This window comes from Zingiber officinale, chromosome 2A (assembly GCF_018446385.1).
Source record: "Zingiber officinale cultivar Zhangliang chromosome 2A, Zo_v1.1, whole genome shotgun sequence".
Lineage (NCBI taxonomy): Eukaryota > Viridiplantae > Streptophyta > Magnoliopsida > Zingiberales > Zingiberaceae > Zingiber > Zingiber officinale.
In genome coordinates, this window is record NC_055988.1 from 1,392,182 (window position 1) to 1,398,313 (window position 6,132).

Sequence of the window (6,132 nt, forward strand, 5' to 3'; positions counted from 1 at the left end):
AACATCCGACCTAATCCGTATATATAGAAAAGTGCACCCTAGGTCAACGAATCATATCGAATCAAAGGTACAAGGTATAAAACCTAGGTCCCGAACATGGTCAAGCATGACATATCACTACCCCTATAAGCGTGTATAATCTAAAATATACGAGATGCAAAACCAATCAATCGATCAAGCATGTAAGATTTGGGTAGTGATTAACCGAAACAGATAAGAAACACAATTAATGCAACATGTTAATTTAATTACTAAGCATATCAAATGACATAAGTCAAAAGTACCCGCCTCCGAAAATAGAAAGGTCCAATCTGACTCCGAGATACTCGTCTCGCGTCAAAGTCCTGTACCAATCAATATATATATTTTTATTTAGCTAAAATTCATAAGAATTTAAATAGCTAAACAAAATCCACGAGACTAAATTAGGGAAAACCCTAATCCACATAACCATTTGTCTACCTAAATTAAAATATAACAATTGACTAGGGTTAATTGTCTTAACCCTAACCGTTCCATTAGATAAATTTTAAACCAACTCAATCTATAACAAGGATCCATTATCCTACACCATACCTAAATTCACAGCCATGGGTTTGTACTGGAATCAAAGAGTTGTTGGCTGAAGTTACTGCCGTCAAGGGTTGTTGGCTGCTGAAATTCTTCACTGTTCGGATCAGATGAAATCAAGATCGATAATAACCAATCAAACAACAATCCTAATCAACAACCGAAGCTTACCTCACTCTAAGTATCTTCCTGCCAACTCACAACCACAGATCTTGCTGCTGGAAGTTATGTCCGAAGCTGTGGATCATCCTCAATAAGAATGGCTAAAGCCCAAACACATTACTGCTCACGGCAGGACACAAACATAGCAAAAAAAATTCAAAACCAAACCTTAATCTCTCACCTTCAATCCCATTGCCGGACTACTGTTTCCCTCAGCCTCCTTCTTAAGCTCCTGTTTTACGACGACTCTAGTCGTCCGCCAAGAGAGGGAAGGAGGTACAATCGCCGATACTAGAACAAAGGAGAAATTGGCCGGCAGATGTACTAGGGCACAGATGAACTTCTGCGTCGGCAGTGCTCGGGCTCGAGGGCAGAGGAAAGGGTGACCGACACTCTCCGTTCGACGGCGGCAGAGGCCAGGCAGTGGCGTCGCTGAAGTCGGGTGTCGCGGCTGAGGCTAGGGCATAAAGGAGGGCCGGCAGTGTCGGGCAGTAGCAATGTCGCGTCGGAGAAGAAGCAACCGGCTTCCCTTGGCTCTCGTCGGCTGGCGAAGATGGATCGGCTCGGAGAAGAGTGGGTCGGCAGTGGCTCACGCGACGCCGGGGCTTATGCTGTGGAGTCGACGTCGCTGCTGTGGAGAAGAAGAGAAAAAGAAGTGCCGAGGGGACGAACGACTGTCGGAGGAGAGGCAGTGAGAAGGAGGCGTCGGCGGCGCACGGCTAGGGCACGGCAAGGAAGTGAGGAAACCGCCTCCTTGCGGTTGCGGTTAGGGCAAATTCGCCGTGAGGGGGAGAAGGCGCGGGGAAGAAGAGGACTCGGCGAGATTTGGGTGAGGACACGGGAAAAACGAAAAATAAAAATAAGAAAAAGAAAAAGAATTAGGAAAAGAAAAATAAAATAAACTTTTCCTTACTTAAATGGGTAGCACAAACAGGCTTTTTTTCCCGGTCCCGTTTTTATCCCCGTTAACTCGTCCGTTCGAGCTCCGAAAAATTCCCGAAAAATGTCCAAAAATTTCGGAAAATTCCCTTATTCATATTCGCCTATTTTCCAGTATTTTACATTCTCCCCCACTAATTAAAAATTTGGTCCCCAAATTTCGTTATCTACCATCAGCAAGTACCAACAACAGATATAAAGTATAAATGCTGAACGGTAAACTAAATCACATACCTCTAGTGAAAAGATGGGGATATTGAGCTCGGATAGTATCCTCGAGCTCCCAAGTAGCCTCCTCGTCCGAATGATGCTGCCATCCGACTTTAACCAGCCGGATAGTCTTGTTCCGCAACTGACGCTCCTTCCGGTCGAGAATCCGTACCGAAACCTCCTCATACGTAATGTCAGGCTGAACTGGAACTGGAATATCTGCCAGCACATGTGTCGGATCAGGCACGTATCTCCTCAGCATCGATACGTGAAATACATCGTGTACGCCTGACAGTGCCAGTCGGTAAGCTACCGCTCCGATCCTCTCCAAGATCTCGAAAGGGCCAATGTACCGCGGAGCTAGCTTACCTCTGAGGCCAAACCTCTTCACCCCTTTCGTGGGTGAAACTCGCAGAAATACATGGTCGCCAACAGAGAACTCCAGTGGTCTGCGTCTCCGATCAGCATAACTCTTCTGGCGGTCCTGCGCCTCTGACATCCTCCGTCTGATAGTGCGGACCAACTCTGCATCCTGCTGAACTCTATGAGGTCCCAATAACTGGGCCTCTCCAACCTCATCCCAGAGGACGGGTGTCCGACAAGGTCTACCATACAACGCCTCAAACGGTGCCATCTGGATAGCCGAATGAAAGCTGTTGTTGTAGGCGAACTCTACCAATGGCAAGTGGTCCTCCCAACTGCCTCCGAAATCCATAACACACGACCTCAGCAGGTCCTATAAAGTCTGAATAGTCCGCTCTGACTGTCCATCTGTCTGTGGATGGAAGGCTGTACTGAAATAGAGCTGTGTGCCCAAGGCCTGCTGCAGACTCTGCCAGAAACGAGACGTGAACCGTGGATCTCTATCTGAAATGATACTCAATGGAATGCCATGTAGTCTGATGATCTCTCAGCAATACATATCTGCCAATCGATCCAAAGGATCAGTCCTCCGGATCGCTAAGAAGTGCGCGGATTTGGTTAATCGATCAACGATTACCCAAATCGCGTCGTGACCTCGTCGTGTCCTCGGCAACCCTACCACAAAGTCCATGGTAATGTGATCCCACTTCCACTCAGGAATAGGAATCCGCTGAAGTAATCCTGCAGGTCTCTCGTGCTCAGCTTTCACCTGCTGACAGACAAGACATCTAGCTACGAAATCCGCGATGTCTTTCTTCATGCCGTTCCACCATTAGGAACGCCTCAAGTCTCGATACATACGGGTCCCGGATGGATCGCAAATCGAAACGATGTGCCTCAAGTAGCTCCGTAAGACCGAATGAGGCCGAGGTACGCATAACCGCCTCGGAAGAATATAATACCCTCCTCGTCTCGTAAACTTGCCGCCAAGCTATCTCGATCGCTAATAAACCGCAAATGCCGATCACTAGCACCTCTCGGATCCTCGTCACGATCGACGATGAGCAACCATGGTAACTGAATACCCTGCCTGCCGGTCCTCGCCTCAAGATCTAACTCGAGAAAGCTCAATCAAGTCCGTGATCAAGTCCGGTGACTAGCCAAAGTCCCTCTGGACTTCGCTGAGTGCATCTGCAACCACATTAGCTTTCCTGTGGTGGTAGCTAATGGTACAATCGTAGTCCTTCAGAACTCCATCCATCTCCTCTGGCGGAGATTAAGCCTTCCGAGTGAAAATGTATTTGAGACTCTTATGATCGGTGAGAATCTCAAATGTGATACCGTATAAATGATGCGCCAAAGCTTAGAGCAAAGATGATGGCGGCTAACTCCAAGTCATGAACTGGTAGTTCTTCTCATGCTCCTTCACCGACGAGAAGCATAAGAGACTACATCAGAATAGCGCCCAAACCCTGTAGAGACGCGTCGGTGTAAAGTACAAATCCATCCTCTCCGGAAGGTAAAACCAAAACTGGAGCCGACACTAATCTCCGCTTCAGCCTCGAAGCTGGTCTCGCAATCCTCGGACCATATGAACTTCACGCCTTTCCGGTTAAGCCGTGGCATAGCAATACGCGAGAAGCCCTCGACAAATCGTCGGTAATATCACCAATCCCGAAAATCTGGATCTCCGAATCGACTTGCTCCCCAACCGGTGATGTCGATCTTCGAGGATCAACAAATACCTCGCTAGAAACCACGTGTCCCGTAAAACCGATCGAGGATAGCCGAATGCACACTTCTGAACTTCGTCAGGTGATGTCGTCGAAGAATCTCCAAGACTGTGCGAAGATGCTGTGCATGCTCCTCCTCGGAACGAGAGTAGACCAATATGTCATCAATGAAAACGATAACAAACTGATCCAGATACTCCAGAAATATGCGGTTCATCAAGTCCATAAACACCGCTGGAGCATTGGTAAGCCCAAATGGCATTACCAAAAACTCATAATGACCATATCTGGTACGGAAAGCTGTCTTCTGGACATCAGAATCTCTGACTCTCAATTGATGATATCCGGATCGCAGATCAATCTTAGAATACACTGATGTACCTCTGAGCTGATCAAACAAATCCTCGATCCGCGGTAATGGATATTTATTTCTGACGGTAACTGCATTCAGCTGCCTGTAGTCAATACATAATCTCATGGTGCCGTCTTTCTTCTTGACAAATAGAACTGGAGAACCCCATGGTGAAACACTAGGGCGAATAAATCCCCTGTCTAAAAGCTCCTGGAGTTGAACCTTCAGCTCGTTCAACTCTTTTGGTGCCATACGATACGGAGCTTTCGATGTCGGCGCGGTTCCTGGAATCAGCTCAATAGCGAACTCCACTGGCCTTCTAGGAGGCAAACCTGGCAGCTCCTCTGGAAATACATCTGGGTATTCCCGGACAACAGGAACGTCGGAGAGCTGCGAACTACTACTGTCCTCAGTACTGATCAACGACAACAGAAAACCATGACAGCCGTGAGACAGCAGCTTCTGCGCCTGAATCGCCGAAATAATCGAGATGTCGTCGTCTCTGATGCCAGTGAAACTCCACGAGGGTTGGTTCGGAGGCCGGAAGGTGACCACCCTCGTCTGGCAATCAACGGTAGCATGATATACTGATAGCCAATCCATACCAAGAATGATATCAAACTCGACCATCTCCAATACTAGAAGATCTACCGTAAGTATCATGTTGCCAAAGTCTAACGGGCAACCTCTGATCTCCTGGGTGACGTCTAAAGTATCACCGGACGGTAGGGAGACAGTCAATCGCCGCAACCTAACAGTAGGTAATCTACCAATCTCCCGCATAAAGGTACGGGATATAAAAGAGTGCGAACTACCAGTATCAATCAAAATATCAGCAGTAAATGCATAAATGGAAATCGTACCGCGGAAAACGGATCCGTCGGCCCGCTGAGCATCCTCTCTGGTAATAGCATGAACACGACCAGTCTCTGGCGGAGGAGGAGGTGGTAATGCTGCCAGCGGCTGCTGCGGCTGGGCAGAAGCCTGCCACTGAGGCGCTGCTGGACTATGTGCCAGATAAGACTGAGAGGATGGTGACTGATACTGTGCAGCTGGCTGGAACTGAGTCTGATACTGCCCCTGAGTCGGATAATAAGGTCCTGGAGCAAAACTCTGGGGTGCTACAGAAGCACTGGAGTACTCCTGTCCAAGCATGCCAAATGCCGCGGCTGCTGCTGACGATGTGAAGATTGGGCTTCTGCCCTCCTCGATATGCCTTCGACTAGACTGTCCCTCGACCGACCTCCGGCCGTGTGCCGAGCCTTCACCGACAATCTCGGCTCAGGCTCCGGCAGGTTGCAATAAAGCAAACCGATCGTCCTGAGAGCAAGCCGGGTGAGGTGATCTCGGATCCACATCTCAAACAATGAGTATCACCGGAAGGTGGTTGCCGGCTCGCTGAGAAACCGGAACGCCTCAAGAAGACCGCCACGATTGAGGCCTACGAGACGCCCGTAAGAACTCGACCGACTGCTCGCGACTACCCGAGGCTGTCCTGTCGCCGAGTCCGCTGGACCGCCTCGATGTCTCGACCATGCTTTTTTTCCGTCCGGATATGTCTCGCCGAGCTAACTCTATCATCAAAGCTCGATTCAATGCATCGAGTAAGATGTAATCCCTAATCCGAAGCCGTATATGCAGATAACCATCCAATCCTGTATAAACCGCATCATGCGAGTTCTATCCTCCGCAACTAACTCGACAAAACCGAGCCAACCGAGGAATTTCAGATATACTCGGTCATCGAGCGGTTATTCTCGCAGACTCATAAAATCTCGGCGAGACATCCGATAGGACAATGGA

General features: G+C 48.7%; 1 long non-coding RNA gene across 1 annotated transcript; it reads right to left on the reverse strand.

Annotated features, from left to right (window-relative positions):
- Window positions 1-286: 286 nt before the first annotated feature.
- LOC122044344 lies at window positions 287-1,642 on the reverse strand. Its single transcript, XR_006129519.1, has 4 exons — window positions 914-1,642; window positions 742-807; window positions 577-667; window positions 287-344 (listed from the first exon to the last, which is right to left on the reverse strand). It is a non-coding gene; the product is annotated as an uncharacterized LOC122044344 (long non-coding RNA).
- Window positions 1,643-6,132: the final 4,490 nt, after the last annotated feature.